Below are 16,348 nucleotides of genomic sequence, written 5' to 3'. Positions count from 1 at the left end.
TCGATAATGATGAGGGGTGTGCATTCAGCTTCTCCAAGCTTCTCCAACGCCTTATCGGTAATTATTCAGTATTCCTAAGCCAAATGCAAACTCAGCAAACTTTTTGGTCACCAAATAGAGTTTCACAAATTTATTTGGCTTTTCCAGCTTTCGGGTAGCTGAATGCCGACTTCCCTCCCCCTCGGCTTCCCTGGTCAGTTTCACTCCCACCTGACAGTCAGCTACTGGAGAAGCAGAGGCAGAAAGCCCAGGCATGTTTAAATGCCTTTCTTTCCCTCCCCCAGTTTGGGAAGGGAAAGAAAGGCATTTAAGGCTGCCCTTCTCTGCAGCCACGGGGCAACTGGAGAAGACCAAAGAGCCCAGACATGTTTCCATGCCTGCCCTCAGCTTCCCCAGCTGGTCCAACATGCCTCCTTTCCCTTCCTGAGCCTCTCAGCTGCTGAGGAGAGACTCAGGGATGGAAGAGAAAGACATACATGTTTAAATACTTATTTATTAAATTTATATCCCACCCTCACCAAATAGGCTCAGGGCAGCCCTTCTATCCCTCCCTGAGTTCAGGAAAGAAAGGCGTTTAAACATGCCTGCCCTGTCTCCGCCTGCTCTTCTCCAGCAGCCCTGTGGCCATGGGGCAACTAGAGAAGGGCAGGCAGGGAGCCCAGGGCATGTTTCCATGTGGGCCAGCTCTGCTGTAAGGCTGGATGCCTTTCCAGCCATTGAAAGCTGGATGCCTTTCCAGCCACTTTCAGTCCCCTCTGCTTCCAGGCAGCTGGCTGGGGAAACCAAGGGCAGGCATGGAAACATGCCTGGACTCCTTGCCTGCCCTTATTCAGCTGCCCCAGGGAAGCGAAAGAAGGGAAGGCAGAGAGAAGAGGCTTTCCCTGCACTATAAACTTAAACCTAATAGCTGACTGGCAGGGAGTGAAATTGACCAGGAAAGCTGCAGGGGCTTTGAGAGGGAAAGATCATGCAGCAAGCCCCATCCCCTGCTCCCAGCAGCCCCCCCACCTTTCCCGGCCTACTGGCCGACCCACCGTAGCGCTGCCACAAGCTGGCCCTCAAGCTGCTTCACCACAGCCTGGACTGTGGCACCCAGCCCCACACAGGCGCTGCCTGTCCTCATGTCGGCTGTGACTGCTCCTAATTCCAAGAATGAGAATCAACTGCCAATTGAAAAGAGCTGCAGCCTTTCTACGTATGCGCGCTCTGCTCTTCTGTTTGGAGGGAAGCAGAGGTGGAAGTAGCAGCGTGCGGTGAAGTAGTGGTCGCTGCCCGCATGGTGAGGTGTCACTGGTGAACGGTGCCTCAGGCTTGGCAGGGATGGAAGTGGCGAAGCAGTTAGAGACATTGAGCGTCACAGGTGAGGCGGCGGATCCCAAGGGGAGCTGCAGCGTGGTGGAGGAAAATGTTTCGCTCCCCTTGGAAAACCTCTTGGAGGTGGGACAGACGGCCTTCCAGGGGTGGAGCGGGGCTGGTGGAGCAGCAACTGAAGGGCTTCTTCAGGCAGGGGAGGCCGCCCTGGTGAAGGCACCATTGATGGACAAATTCCAGGCCTCCTGGAAGTCCCCACCACAGACTTAAGTCCCATGAACGGATATCCGCCTTGGTGCCTTCCCTAGTGACTGCACGTGGCCGAGTTGTAACCCGGGAGCGGTTTGTGTTGTGGGAGGAGAGCCAGGCGCTGGAGGAGGTGAGCAGTAAAGCCAGGTCTCCCAGGCACCCACAGAAGGAGAGGACCTGCCTGGCCTTCTGTCCGGAGAAAGGGGCGCCACCGCCACCCTTAGATCTCAGTGGCCCCTCCTCTTGTCTGGGCTTGACAGGAGGCCCTAGCAAGGGGGCGGTGCATGCTCGGCTGGTCTCTCCCGGCACGGAGGAGCAAGACCAGGGCCCCAGTGATGTTAACACTGGGAAGAAGGAACCGTTGGTGGACGAAGGTGACAGTGCTTCCACGGAATCAGAGGGATGGGTAACTGCCTCCCTAATTAACGCTTCTTGGGACTTGTTCGGAGAGCAGGGGCCATGTTCTTCCCTTTTGCATTTCTGGAGAACACGCAGTGCGGGTTAACAACGGTAAAAACTTTGCCTCAAAGTTTGTTTGCTGGTGACTGTTGGCAGAGGATATCGAGGCCGTATGTGACCTTGTGGACTACTAAGAAGGACTCCTTATCGCTTTTGCAGTTGCTTTTTGTACATCTTTTATTTTAGCTCTGGGTGCTGTTCCTTCTTATTGTAAGAAGGGATTATTATCTGGGGTCCACAAAATGGTCTTGCCACTCATGAGGACAAGAGGGAATTAGATAAACATATGGAGGAGAGGTCTATCAGTGGCTATAGCCACAAGAGATAGATAGGAACTCTCAGTCTGGGGCAAGTGATGCACTATATTCTTGGTGCTTGGGGGGGCAGCAGTGGGGAGGCTTCTAGTGTCCTGGCCCCACTGCTGGACCGCCTAATGGCACCTGGTATTTTTGGCCACTATGTGACAGTATGTTGGACTGGATGGGCCTTTGGCCTGATTCAACATTGGCAGGTGGGGGGGTAGGGTTAGCCTCCAGGTGGGAGCCTGGAGACCTCCCGCTTTTAGAGCTGATCTTCTACAAGCATGGATGGCTTCAAGAGGGGATGGGATCAACATCTGGAGCAGAGGTCTGTCAGTGGCTATTAGCCACAAGGTATAGGATCTCTTGGTCTGGAACAAGTGATGCTCTGTATTCTTTGTGCTTGGGGGGCAACAGTGGGAGAGCTTCTAGTGTCCTGGGCCCACTGGTGAGTGAGAACTGGGGGAGGGGTTCTCCCTGACCCCTTGGCTGTCTCAGAGGTAACTAAAACTAAAGCTATATATGTGGCCAGTTCCTCCTGATGGAGAGTGGCCATTCAGTATTGTTTTTTAACTGCCCCCCAAAGGGGCAGGATTTTATTACATTTTCCACATAACATATACAAACAATCATAACATATACATACATATACATACATATACATACATACTAACATACAAACAAATACATGGAGGTTATTCTTAATTCCACCTATATTTATACTAATACCTATTCCGCCTTAATAACAATTTCTCATGAACTGTGTAAGCAACTTTTCTGTCACTATCATCCTAACAGGTATATATTTCATTTAGTAAACTATTGGTCTGTCTCTTGCAAGCTTGCCTACATATGTTTGTCATACCAGTTATAAAACCGTGACCAAGTATTCTCAAATGTCGAATCTGTTGCGCCTTCAGAGTGGCCATTCAGTATTATTCTCAGGGGTATTTAGCATGTTTCCCAGCTAGCCTTATTTTTTAAAAATGTAAACGTATGATGGAAATGCTCCCCCTTTAAAAAAAAGTGAAAATGGTTCTCAGCTCTTCTTGCTTAAAAGATATATTTTGCTATAATTTATTTGTATGAAATTATATTGTAAAGGCTGCTTAGTGTACCCTTCTTTGCAGGCACCTTTTGTGAGATGTGCAACATGACTGTTATTGCATCTTCCTTGTGTAATTGCTCAAAAGTCCTGAAAAATAGGTTCTTTTCAACCATCTCTCTGCACAACTTAATTCTCTCTCTCCACCATCTGCATGAACAAGATTGGGGGGGGGGGGACATATGCAGATCAGAGGCCTTTTAAAATTTCCTTTTGCCCTGTGTGCAACCCAGAGAACACTGTCATGAAATGTGCACTCTGCACATGTTCATGCTCTTCATTATGCTATTACCTAAAATGTGGTGGTATAGTTTCAAAGAGGCAACTAACTGGGATGTATAAAAGGAAAGACAGGATTATGGAAACAATTGGAGAGGCTTGAAGGGCCATTGGAGATAATGAGATCGAGGAATGCCAAGTGTCAGTATTTGAATTTTAGTTCAGGGCTGACCCAAGGTGTGTTAAGAAATTCAGACTAAAAAAAAATGGCATGAGGTGTGAACTACTGGGAAGCTGTCCGGTATCATGACTCTTTGGAAGTTGATGTCATGCAACTCCCACTTGCTCTGTTTGGGTTTGGGGTAAGACAATTCCCCAGTGTGTTGGGCCCCCTGGAACAAATCTGTTGGTTTCCCTCCCCCATTGATAATGACACCCAACTAAGGCAGATCGGGCCTTACCAGATCTTACTGTAGGACTATCCTTGCTGTAGGCTGCCTTGATGTGTTTATGGTAGATGGCAAACATGGGCAGCATTGTGTACAAGGCTGCTGGTGTGATGTCTGTTTGGGATTATACCTTGTCTGGTCTTAATGTGTGTGAAGGTACAATAGAATGCATGCTCCTCAAGACTGCTATAAACATTACCCTTTTAATTAATCTCTCTCCCGGGCATGTTGTTGCAAAAATAATCTTTTGATTGTTTTCCTGATTTATTGCAGAAAAAGAAAAAGCATACTAACTTGATCTGTATTTTCATGCTTGTTGTAGGGTAGCTTTCCTGCAAGAGAAAAGGAAAGCTAGTGTTTTTAGTCAAAGTGTAAAGCTGGCTCGCCAGCTCTTGAGTTGGGAAAAACCTGGAGATTTTTAGGGTGGAGCCTGAGCGGTGGATGTTGCCTGCTGACACACATCCAGTTATGTCAGGGGGTGTGTCATATGCAAATAAGTTATGATAATGAGCTATGCTAATGAGCCCCTGCACCTCTTTTTCTACGAAATGACCCCTGCATAAGATTGAGGGGTTCAATACCTCCTTTAAAGATCTGTCTATCACTGCCTTGTTAGATTTCGCTAGTCTCTCCTGGCAAGCCACACCCAGCCAGCTAGGCCAATCCCACTATTTACCAGCAGCAGCAAGACAAATGCATAGCAAATAGCTGTTTCTATTTATGCAATAGAAAACCAACTTTTAAAATCTTTATTTCATGCCATTACTTGTATTATCTCAGAAATAGAATCTGCAGTCCAATAAAGTTTACCAATTGGTACTGTGTCTCAGCTTTTGCAACAAGCTGGTACCCAACTTTCCTGTGCATGCAAAAGTTGCAGTTCCCCATATAACCAAAAGGCAAAATTTCAACATCTGCTCATAGCAAATGACTCATCTCATCTGGCACAAAGAGATACTAAACAAAATAAATTAGATATTGCATGTGCACCGACATATATCTTCTGCCCCGCATTTATTATTCTAATCATATACAGAACCTAGAAAAATCTACTGTAATCAGTTGTGGCAAACTAGCTTGCTGGGCCTCAAGAACAACAGTTAAGAACATGCTTTCAGTTACAACGTACATTATATACAGCTAAAGCTGCCTGCAGAAAGTCAACAACAACAACAACAAATGTGAGCATGGGCATTTCAACCTCAGTAAAGTTGGTGATGAAAGTTTGAGATAAGAATCCACTGCATATCGCATTATACCATATTACTTCTCCAATGGGGTTTGCTCCCTTGTTTGCTTATTAGTTACATATGGATACCTGGAAATGGTATCACTATTCAAGCATTCATGCATTTACACAACACTGGAACCCTCCCAAGCTTTTTTTTAAAAAAGCAATGCATTACTGCAAGATAACCAGAACGTCTTTCTCCCTTGCCCCGAATTCTGTAGTATGAGGAAGTCTTCCTTACTTTTGTAGAGTAAAAAGTTTGGTTTGTTTGCAAGTTCACTGTTAGGGGAATTAGGAGAACAGGAGCCTTTCCTGCAACTCCCAGTCCCAACAGGTTCAACAGGGAGGGACAGAAACAGGCAGGGACCCTAATTGCATTCAAGAGAGAGATAGTTGTTCCAAAGAATCTCTTATTATGCAGAAACTTTCAAATATATAACATTCTAGTATGCAGCATACAAAATTAATCAAATACCTGAAATAGAGTGCACTGTAGTTTTATAGGATATATTCCTGGATGTTTGTCAAGACCCATAAAGAGGGTGATTGGCATACAATAATGACCAAAAGAAAATCCAGACATTACTCTTTTGTCATCTATAGGAGCCAGTGTAGCTGTCAATTCCACCTGTGACTAACATCTGACGCACTTGCCAAAATCCAGCCCCTCATATACAGCAAGCATGAACTTTACCTGTGGTTAATGTTAGTATCTATAAGGGCAAGAAGCCCCAGACTGCTATGGTGTAACTCCAAGTGACAATCTGTATGTTATCAGGTAGGTCAAGAGGGTCCAGACATGTGCTATGTCAAGGATACCACAGGAGCCAGAAAATCTATGTTTAGGCTTAGGGACTGGTACAATGGACTTGGGGAAATATAAACTGTTTCCTAGAGCAGACTGCATCAGAGAATCCAGTCTTGTTTTGAAAAACACAGCACTTAGCCAGACTGCAAAGCCTTGTGGGATGCTCAGCCCAAGAACCAACAGACTAGTGGCCAGACCTAGTCTCACTTCCTAATAAATTCCCTGCCTTCCCCCCTTTGAGACTGGTCTGGTCTCAGTTTAGAAAAAGGTTATTCCATTTCATTGCTTTCAGTGCATGGAAAATGCAAGCTTACATATGCGGGGTTTTATATAAACAGAAATACAGCAAGAGTAAAATAAAGACTATCAATTCATAACGTAGCAAAAATTTAGCAACACAACAAGTTTATAGTTCTCTTATGACACTGAATGCATCTCTTGTATAGCCTGCATCATCTCTATTGCTGCAATGATCCTTCTTCATTCTAGAAGACAGAAATTACATATCCAACTAGACAGGGCGTGATCCACTTGTAACATATTGACAATTGGCTCTGGTAAAGTAAGTGTGTAAACAGACTCACCAGTTCTATGTACCCAAACTCTGTCTATTTTGGGTTTGCTTTGGCTCTTAATTTGAAGGATTTCAAGAATGGGCACCCCCTGGGGGAAGTATGATAAAAACAATATTTCCAAACATTCCCCTTCAAACGTAACACTGGATAGTGTCCCATATCTATGAAGACATATCCTACCTTCCCTCACATTCAGATATTGAGTAGGTGCTGCTCTAATCACGGGGGCAAATCCTATACATATAAAAGCCCAGTGTATTGGCACTTTCTGGCTCTCCCATTGGCTATGCACTCCATCAGCCATTGGCCCATCAACCACTGGGATTCAGAGACTGACTACCTCTTAATGTGGAGGTTCCCTTTAGTCAGCATGGCTAGTAGCCACTGACGGACCTATTCCCCAGGCATCTGTCTAATCCCCTTTTAAAGCTGTCTATGCCTCTGGCCATCACCATATCCTCTGGCAGTGAATTCCACATTTCTATTGCTGTGCAAAGATTACTGACAGTCTGAGTGGACAAATACTGACCTTAATGGACTAATGGTCTGATTCAGTATAAAGGCAGCTTCATGAGTCTTCCTTGCAGCCAAAAATTCAGGTAACAGCAGTTCAATCTTTATTTTGTTGGATTCTAACTTGACATGATGAAGCAAAGTGTGAAAAAGTGCCGCAAGTGTGTACACGTTACACCAGTGTGCCATGTTCTGTACTGGCTTTCCATCACCTTCGATGTACTCTGTGGATAGGGCAACCTATTTAGGTCTCTCCAACCCAATTAAAACTTCCATAACTGGGTAAGAACACAGACCTTACTTAATGCCACCAAAATCAATGAGACACTACTAAGATTCACAGTAGGGCCCTGAGCTGGTGGAGCTGGCCAGATATTACTCATTGATCAGTATGCCATCTAAAGCATCCAGACAATACACGTTCTATAGAAAAATCGGTTCTTGTATGTTGCATCTCCTCTAATTCAAGCCAAGAGAAGGAATTCCTGTACACCCAAATCCTAGGAAGCCAGGCATGTTCCATTTGTTGTCACTGCTTGTTTATATATTAACTTTATACCCTTCTGTGGTGCTGGATGAATTCATTTCTTCATCAGTTGCTTTCTATACTTGCTCTAATATTTAATTAAATGAAGCTTTTAAAACCAATAATGAAATTATGAGAAATAAGGGAGAGGGTGGGTTAGGGGTAAACTTTTTTTTAGTGATGACAACAGTTGGGTCACAAGAAACTGTGAAGAGATTAGGATTAGAAAAATGTGGTCATTAAAATATGAAACCCTGAAGGCTAAAAATTAGCCTGGCTCCTAAATTTTGGGTCCAGCACCTCAAGCCAAAGAATATTTGTCAAGGCCTGATTTTTATAAATGTTTTGGTAGAATTTCATAATACAGAATTTACATTTGGAAAACAAGGAAGAGTCTGTTCTTGTAGAATTTTAAACATGGTATGCGCTCAGCTGGCCACATAGAGACAGACATGACCCTACTGATTCCACTGGAATGACAACCAAACACCAGTGTTCTGCAACTCTTATTTATTGGCAAAGACCAATTTATTTCAAAGCTCAAGAGGTTAGCCAACTTACAATACCAAAAGGTTTCACTTTAGCATGACCTTAAATCTTTTAGTTGCAAGTATGCTTACTGGTTGACCTAAATGTGTTGACCACCCTTCCATGGATTACTGCCTAAACTGCAAGCATAAACTTCATCCATATATTAAAGCCTCAGCATAAGAGAAATTTCTACCAGCTTGAGAAATTTTAAAATTCTTCTCTGAATATGACTCATCCTGACTTCCACCTTCATGTTTATTTCTGATATCAAAACTATAAAAATTGTCACACATAAATATTTCCAAATGCTCAAAATGGCTGATCCTTTGTCCAAGGTAATGGAACTCACGACTGTATCAAGGAACAATGAAGTAAGTACTCCAATATAGTAGGCTTGGCAGACACCACAGGGTCTACATTAAGCCATTACATTGCACATTCCCATAAAGAGGAATGAGGAGACAAATCATGGTACTAAAACAGGGGATGTATCTCTGACTAGTGTGAAGGCTCCAAAGCTTGGCCAATCACGATGCTATGAACAGTTTCGGAAGCTTTGCAAGTTGCCAGCAATAGTCCAGAGCACTGACTCAACATGTTTATTGGATAGAAGCACCATCTCCAAATAGTTTATAAAGCTAACATGTTCAAAGGCATTGTTGACTATGGTTGTAATCCTATGAACATCTACTTCCTCTTCATTCACAAAACTGTCCACCAAGTATACTTTTTGCTTGAAACAACTTAATTAGCACTGGTAGGACAAGATAAGATTGCATCCCCTCAACTACCATGCAGGAATAGAACTCCACACTTACCTGTCCCACACTAAAATATCCTTGGGACAGGTAGAACTCATATGGCATCTCCTAGCTCCTGGACAATTAAAGGTTAAATGCATCTGGCTGATCTACGTAGGTATGCCTTCCTTGCTCTCCCACCAAGGATGGTTCAAGTGCCAGCAGGAAAAGAGGTATTAAATACAGTTTTCCCACCTGACCCACTGGCATCCTCTTGCCTAAAATATCAGTTTATTTTAATTTGTAATCCATCCCTCTTCTCCCAAAGGTGTTTAACAATAACTGATAGAAATAATTCATTCAAGTTAGAAGCTAACAGCTTCCTCAAGGGTCTACATCAACACAGGTAACAGCTGGAAAGACCCCCTCAAATGCTCTAAATCTAGAGTGAAGATGAGCAAACCTCTTTCAGAACTGTGGTGCCATCATGGAAAAAACCCTTGCTCTTTGAGTTCACAGATTTAGGAAGAAAAACAAGCAGGAGGAATTTTGTTCTCAACAAGTGGTTGATATTACCATAACAAGAATGCCAAGGAAACAACTCAGCAACCACTGAACCAAAAGCTTCATATTGTTGCCAATGGGCTTCAAGCTCCTTTCACCATGGCTCTACTAGTTGGTAGAGCCCAATTTGTCACACATTTTAGCAGACCAAGTGCAACTTTATTTCACAACCTTTTATCTAGCATATATAACTAGAAAACATACTATACTAACAAACATACTAAAACATAATGATTTGAAACAAAAGTTCACAGTTGAGCATTTACAATCTTGTAACTTTGACAGTTACTCCAAAAATTCCAAGTCCTACTCCTAACGCCTTACTAAAAATTATTCCTATCCTGGAATTAAGGCAATTTCCTTTACAATCAAGAATTTAAGAAGGGATTTCTCTCACCTAGTTTTAAAGATAGTACTAGCTTACTTATCCAACTGCAAAAACACAAGACAGTATTTATAAGTTGGGATAAAAGATTAACATGATTTTGCTCATCAGCGATATCTGCCAAATAAAACATGGAAGAGTACAATAGTAAAACAGCTCTTTTTAACAATTGCAGCCACTCACAGGCAGAAGAGAATCAGAGAGAAAAATGTCTATGCTCTATCGTCCTTTATAGATAGTTGCATTTTATCTTCAAGGTCATTTTACAACAGAAAATATGCAACAAAAAGAAAGAGACCTCAGTCAGCTAAGGATTTGCATGTGTGGCTCAAAACTGTTTCATGAAGTTCTGCTGGAAGCCTGAAGGGGGTGCTGGTAGTTGATAAAGAGCTTGGGGGTGAAAGCCTGTAGGCTGTGAGTTATACTATGCATATTCTTACTTAATGTTTTTACTACCAAACATGGAATACCAAAGAATGTCAAATATGTGCATTCACTATTAAAAAAAAAAAAGGAATAACCCTTCATTACATACAAGTAGTACACTCATGATAAGGTCATTAAGAGAAAGCAAATAAAAGGGCTGCTCCAGTCACAAGCCATTAAGAGGGCCAATTATTTATGAAACAGAAATGCATTACAATTAAGTATTTTCTGCAGCTTTGTTTCTGAAAGGACAACACCAATTTTAGATACTAGCACAGTACAGGGAAGGGTGGAAAAGGCTGGAAAACTGCATAGCTCTGCCACCCTGTTCAGAGCCAACACTTTGGCTAATATCAGGTAATGAGCCACATCCCAAAATAAAAGAAATGGCCCTGAGCATTCTGCTAGTGCAATACCTATTTAATCACCGCCAACATTTTGGTGCATCGGCCACCCTTCCCCCATGCCTAGGAAGATAGATACGAACATTCCAGTCAAGTCTCTCAGCAGAGGTCGCCCTACTTGCCACCCCCTCCCCCTCAACAAGGCCTCACTAAGCTTCCCGAATCTTTTGGACTCTCCGTTCATTATAATGTACACAACAAATCAAAAGGAGACAGCTTACAGAGCAAAGAGCCATACCCTCAGTTTCATCTCCCCCACATACATACAAATACAGCCTTTCCTCGGTTTGGGAAGGGAGAACGAGAAAAAAAAGGGAAAATACAACAGAAAGGTAGTAAAAGATGAAAGATTAAGAAGCAGAGGCAAAATGAGCTTGACGGAGGGATGAGGGACAGCGTCAGCCATGTTTTGCTTGTGTGTGATGTGTGGGTACAGTATTTACAAACCTGCAGCTGCAGCAGCTCTTGAAGTCTGCGAGGGAAGAGAAAGGAGGAAAGATGGTGGGGGGGAGGGGAAGAGGGAGGGGGAAAGGGACAAGAAGGAAAGGCGAAAAGCAGGAGAAAGAAGGAAGGGAGGAGAGACAGGCAGCAACAGCAGACAAAGGAACCCAGAAAAGCCACACACACACACACACACAGAGCTGTTCCAAGAGGAACTGTGCTGCGTGTCTGCGACTTTCGGCCACACAGTAATTGGGGGAGGTAGAAGCATATTCTCTCTCGCGCGCGCACATTTTCTCCCCCATCCCCAAACGGGGCTGTGGCGGATCTTCAATCCCAGAGACCACGGAGAAGGGGCCACAGTAAAAACAGAGCTGGGGCTGAGAGGGCACCCCTGCAGGGGCCCCAGCTTGAACACACAATAGCGGGAAGGAACCAGAACGTACAGGCGAAATATTCCGGGGGGCGGGGGGGGGAGTGAGAGATTGAACAGGGGCTGAGAAAAGCACGGGCAGAGCCTGGCACCTCCCTGCCGTCCCCTCCCCCCAAAGGAGGAGCAATTAGGAGGAGCAGAGTCGACTCCCGCTCACCCACCAGGTTAGAGGGTTCCCCTCTGGCCTCCCCCCCCCCTTTCTGGCAACAGCTTCCGGGGGGGAAGAAGCCGAGAGAAAGAAGGGGGGAGGAGCAGCGCGGGGCCGCCGTGAATGAATAATAAATAACGCCAGCCCCAGGGGAGGGGAGGAGGGAAAGGGAGCGGCGGCGGCGGCGGCGGCGGCTCCCCCCCAGCCACTCCCTCCGGTTGTGGCCGGTACTGACGGGCCGGGCCAAGGGCGGCGCGGCAGCACTCGTTCCCCCCTCCCCTCTCTCCTCGCTCCCGCTCTCTCTCTCTCACCTGCTGCCCAAGCCTGCTTCTCGGCCGCCACCTCCTCCACCCGGGCGGGCGTGAGGTGCCCGGAGGGGGGGCGGCTTCTGCGGGGGTGCCAGTGCTGCAGAGGCTTCGTCACCCCCGCTGGCCCGGCCAGGCCGCTGAGCTCGTCGGCGGCGGTTGCTGCGGCTCCCCTTGTCTCGCTTGGCCCCCTCCTTCTCCGCCGCTGCTTAGCCCTCCTCTCCCTTGCCACATTGGGAGCCTCCCCTTCGCCTGCGCGGGCGCCGCTGCCTGAAGAGAGGCCTCCTCGCCTTCCTGCCAAATAGTGAGCCGCTCCAAACACGCGGCCCCGCCTTCCTCCTTTCTGCAGCACGCAGGCGCACTTCGCCCAATGAACTGCGACAGGAGAGCGGCGCCTCAGCCTGCCTCGCTCGCCTCCCTCCTGGCGGCCTTGGGGCGCTTGCGCGGCCTGAGCTTAACTCGGTAGCTGTGTGTGGATGAGGGGAACGTAACTTCGCTCCTCACCCCTCGCAGGGAAACAGCTGGAAGGGAAACCATCTCTAACGTGCGCTAGCCCCCTCCCCCTTTTTTGTCTGTGTACGATATTGTAGTCCGGTCCCCGGAATAAAAAAATTCTCTCTACTAGTTAGTATCAGAAATGTGGCAGGACCAAATGTACATCACTCTTGTTTTGTGGGAAAAGAAAGTTAACCAAAAGCCAAGTTATGTACGCCCGTCACTGACTCAGGGCTGCTTCCCACACTTGGCTTTTCCTATGGGAAAGACGGATGCTGTTACCACGAATACTCCAAAGTATGACAAAAAGTTTTACCCGTAGTAGTAGAAAAGAGCAAGAGTCCAGTAGCACCATGACCATTAAGCAGTGCCTCAAGATGGCTTATACCCTACCACAAATTTTGTTAGTCTTTAAGGTACTAGTGGTCCTGCTCTTTCTACCACTACAATCAAATACAGCTTCCCATCTTGATCTTTTAAATGTATATTATGCATACACCCAATAATATATACACATAAGCAATTTTCATCTGATGTACTGCACATGCATTTACACTATTCATAGCCATGTGTGAAATGTGACACTTGACAATATATGGTTTTCATGTTGTTTCCTTCCCAAATATACTCTCCCACCTTGAAAACATTTAGCAGTGATCTTTGTAAATTAGGCCTTGTAACCAATTTGAGGCTTAATTTTTAATTTACAGTTTGTGAAAGTTTAGAGCTTAAGCTAAAAACTTAATTCCTAGCTGCACCAAAGATTGCAGATAAAATCTTTCTAGTCTGAAGACCAATTCACATAATGGTGTTAGACAGCTAACAAGACAAAAGACTTTTTCCTGTGACACTCCACCATTTGGTATCCAGTTACTAATGCTTCAGGGAGTGGGGTGTTAGAGAAACTTAAAGGAATACCTGCCTTGGTGAGATTGGGAGAGAGCCTTTTGAACTAAAGGAAATTTCAGCAGGTTTTTAAATGCCAGTTTTTGACACAGAGAGGGATGGGGGTGGGGGAGAGGGTTGATCAAATCAGCTTTTCTGCTAGTGAAAAAGGAAGGAAGGGTTTCCTTTGTTCACCAAAAAAGGATAGGGTTGCCACCTCCAGGTGGGGCCTGGAGATCTCCTGCTTTTACAACTGATCTCCAGTTGACAGATATCGGCTCCCCTGGAGAAAATGGCTGCTTTGAATGGTGGACTCTATGGCATCGTACCATGTTGAGGTCCCTACCCTCCCCAAACCCCACCCTCGCCTGGATCCACCCTCAAGGTCTCCAGGTATTTTCAAACCCAGACCTGGAAAAAAGGAGTCTGCTTGGGATCACAGGTTACAAAGGAATAATCATTGTTAGTCTGTTGTCTCAAAATAAACACAACTCTATTAGCATCTTATTTCAATATGAGCTTTCCTGGGTCACTTTGTCAGATAGGTATGTGATAGAGAACCCATACTGGGAGATTTTTAATTGGGCAAGTAGTGGAGGAGGAGCCAACGTTTGGTGTGAATTACACTATGAGCCTTTCAAGTGTAAATCTCAATGTAAGGAAAGAGGAGAAGCCTACAGGGACAAAACCCTTGTATGACGAATAGAGCTTTAGTAGAGAGGGGAACCGGGTAAGATTGAATGGAAAAGGTCCAACCCAGAAGAATGGGAGCCATTGAAGTGATAAAATGCTATATGGTCTATTCTCCAAAGCACCCACTTTTTCTAGAAGAACTGGTCATGGTTGTCTGGAGATCTCCAGGTACCATCTGGGGGGTGACAACCCTAACCATTCTGAATACACCCAGAAATGGAAACCTCAAATATGACAACAAATTAGGCTCCTTTAAACAAAGTGTTGTTGCACTTTCAATTATCTTTTTGGTGTGTTGTTGTTTGTTTTCTTCCTACTACAGGTTACCTTCAAGAATGCCAGCTTCTGAAGCATTCAAGGGCAATTGCTCAGACTGAAGGTGGTTGTTTTCTTGTTCTAGTAGTGAATGGCCTGGCTAGAGGAAATGTTACATTCCCATGACAGGAGTTGATCTCAGGACATACGGATTCTGACCTAGATCACTGAATGTATACTTGCACTGCCTTGAAAAGGTACTAGTAGGGCCTCAGGGATCAAGCAGTACCTGTGGAAGTTTGTGAATTTCTTACAAGCTCTGATTGAAAGTCCTGCAACACTTTCCTTAGTTCTTCTCTGTTCATCTTATCATTAGCTCTACTAGTTAGTATCAGAAATGTGGCAGGACCAAATGTACATCTTCCTCAATGTTTAGAAACAGTGAAGGGGAAGCTGGCTTGGTAACAGGAGGGGGCAGAAGAATGTGAAAAAAATCTGGTAGTTGATACATCAATGAACAATGGGGCTGAGGGATACTGATGACTATGAGGAAAGTCATAGCTCTAGACGGTCTTTGAACAGTTTAGTTTGATATAAGACAATTTCAGAGTTTTGAAGGAAGAATGAGCTATCAAGTTCTATGGGGAAGGGATTCTGATGAGTAACTGTGTGGGTCTGAAGCAACAGAACAAAGTTTGAGTCCAGTGGCACCATTAAGCCCAACAAACTTTCTGGGTATAAGCTTTCGTGTGCCTGCACACTTCATCAGATACATTGAGACAGTTTTCCTCAAGGCTTACATATAGATAGGGGGGTAGTTGCCGGGAAGGGCTAGTTAGAGTCAGGATGCATAAGCAACTGGGCAATAAGTATAGCCAGGGGTCATTTCGTAGAAAAAGAGGTGCAGGAGCTCATTAGCATAACTAATCAGCATACCTTATTTGCATATGCCACACACCCTGACATCACCAGAAGTGTGTCAGAAGGCAACACCCACCGCTTAGGCTCCACTGGACTGTTTTGGATTGCTAGCTATGGGGCGGGGGGGGGGACATGCAGATCTGTCCTCGCAGAGGAGGGAGAGCTTGTACCTGAATAAAACTTGGTCTTAAAGGTGCCACTGGACTGTTTTGGACTGGGTGGGGTGGGGGCTCTGTAGCTTACCCAGCTGCTTCTTGCTCTGATTGAGGGCTGCTGGGAGCAGGGGGTGGGGCTTGTTGCATGTGCCCGCCCCCTGGGCTCTTTCCTGCCGGAGCTCCGCTCCTGTGCGCTCCTGCAGGAAATTACCCTTGAGTATAGCTGAGATTGGATTAAAGCAGCTGTGAATGGCAGCAAATTAGCAGTCAAGTGCACCACTAATGAGAGGGCTGAGACTGAGAGAGAGCAGGCCACAGAAAATGTACCTGGGTGGGACGGTGTAAATTCTTGTAGAATAAGTGGGAGGCCCGACTGGGCCGCCGGTGAAATACCACTACTCTGATCGTTTTTTCACTTACCCGGTGTGGGGGGGAGTCCCGAGGGGCTCTCGCTTCTGGCTTGTGCAAATAAAATGCAAGAATGTAAAAGGGCTTTGAATAAGAAATAGTGGGCTTTCAGAGGTCTACAATATACTAAAAGTTCCTTAAACTGGCCCCTTTCTAGCTCTTGTACTGTATTACTCAGACAAGAATGAGTGCAGTGAAAACTGATTCAGGTGAGTAGCCATGTTGGTCTGAAGCAGTAGAACAAAGTTTGAGTCCAGTGGCACCTTTAAGACTTTGTTAATCTTAAAAGTGCCACTGGAGTCAGATTTTGCAGTGAAAACTGAGATAGTTTTATTACTAAGTTTAGACCTTTATTTCTTTGATTTCTGATATTTTTAAAAGCAATGATCTTGCAATATGAGAACTACCAAATTGG

At 45.2% G+C, this 16,348-nt stretch overlaps 1 protein-coding gene across 3 annotated transcripts in view; it reads right to left on the bottom strand.

Moving 5' to 3' along the window:
* Positions 1-12,406, bottom strand: part of SPIN1 (spindlin 1) — a 50,122-nt gene extending 37,716 nt beyond the window's left edge. For 2 of the 3 annotated variants that reach the window (XM_015409111.1, XM_015409110.1), the window contains exon 1: positions 12,128-12,200. The gene's annotated coding sequence lies outside the window, so the exon portion shown is untranslated. Of the gene's footprint in view, positions 1-12,127 lie in introns of all 3 variants that reach the window. The other variant, XM_015409114.1, reaches the window with a different exon arrangement.
* Positions 12,407-16,348: the final 3,942 nt, after the last annotated feature.

Source organism: Gekko japonicus, unplaced genomic scaffold (assembly GCF_001447785.1).
Source record: "Gekko japonicus isolate JY-2015 unplaced genomic scaffold, Gekko_japonicus_V1.1 scaffold71, whole genome shotgun sequence".
Classification (NCBI taxonomy): Eukaryota; Metazoa; Chordata; class Lepidosauria; order Squamata; family Gekkonidae; genus Gekko; species Gekko japonicus.
This window is presented reverse-complemented; position numbering and strand designations above follow the sequence as displayed.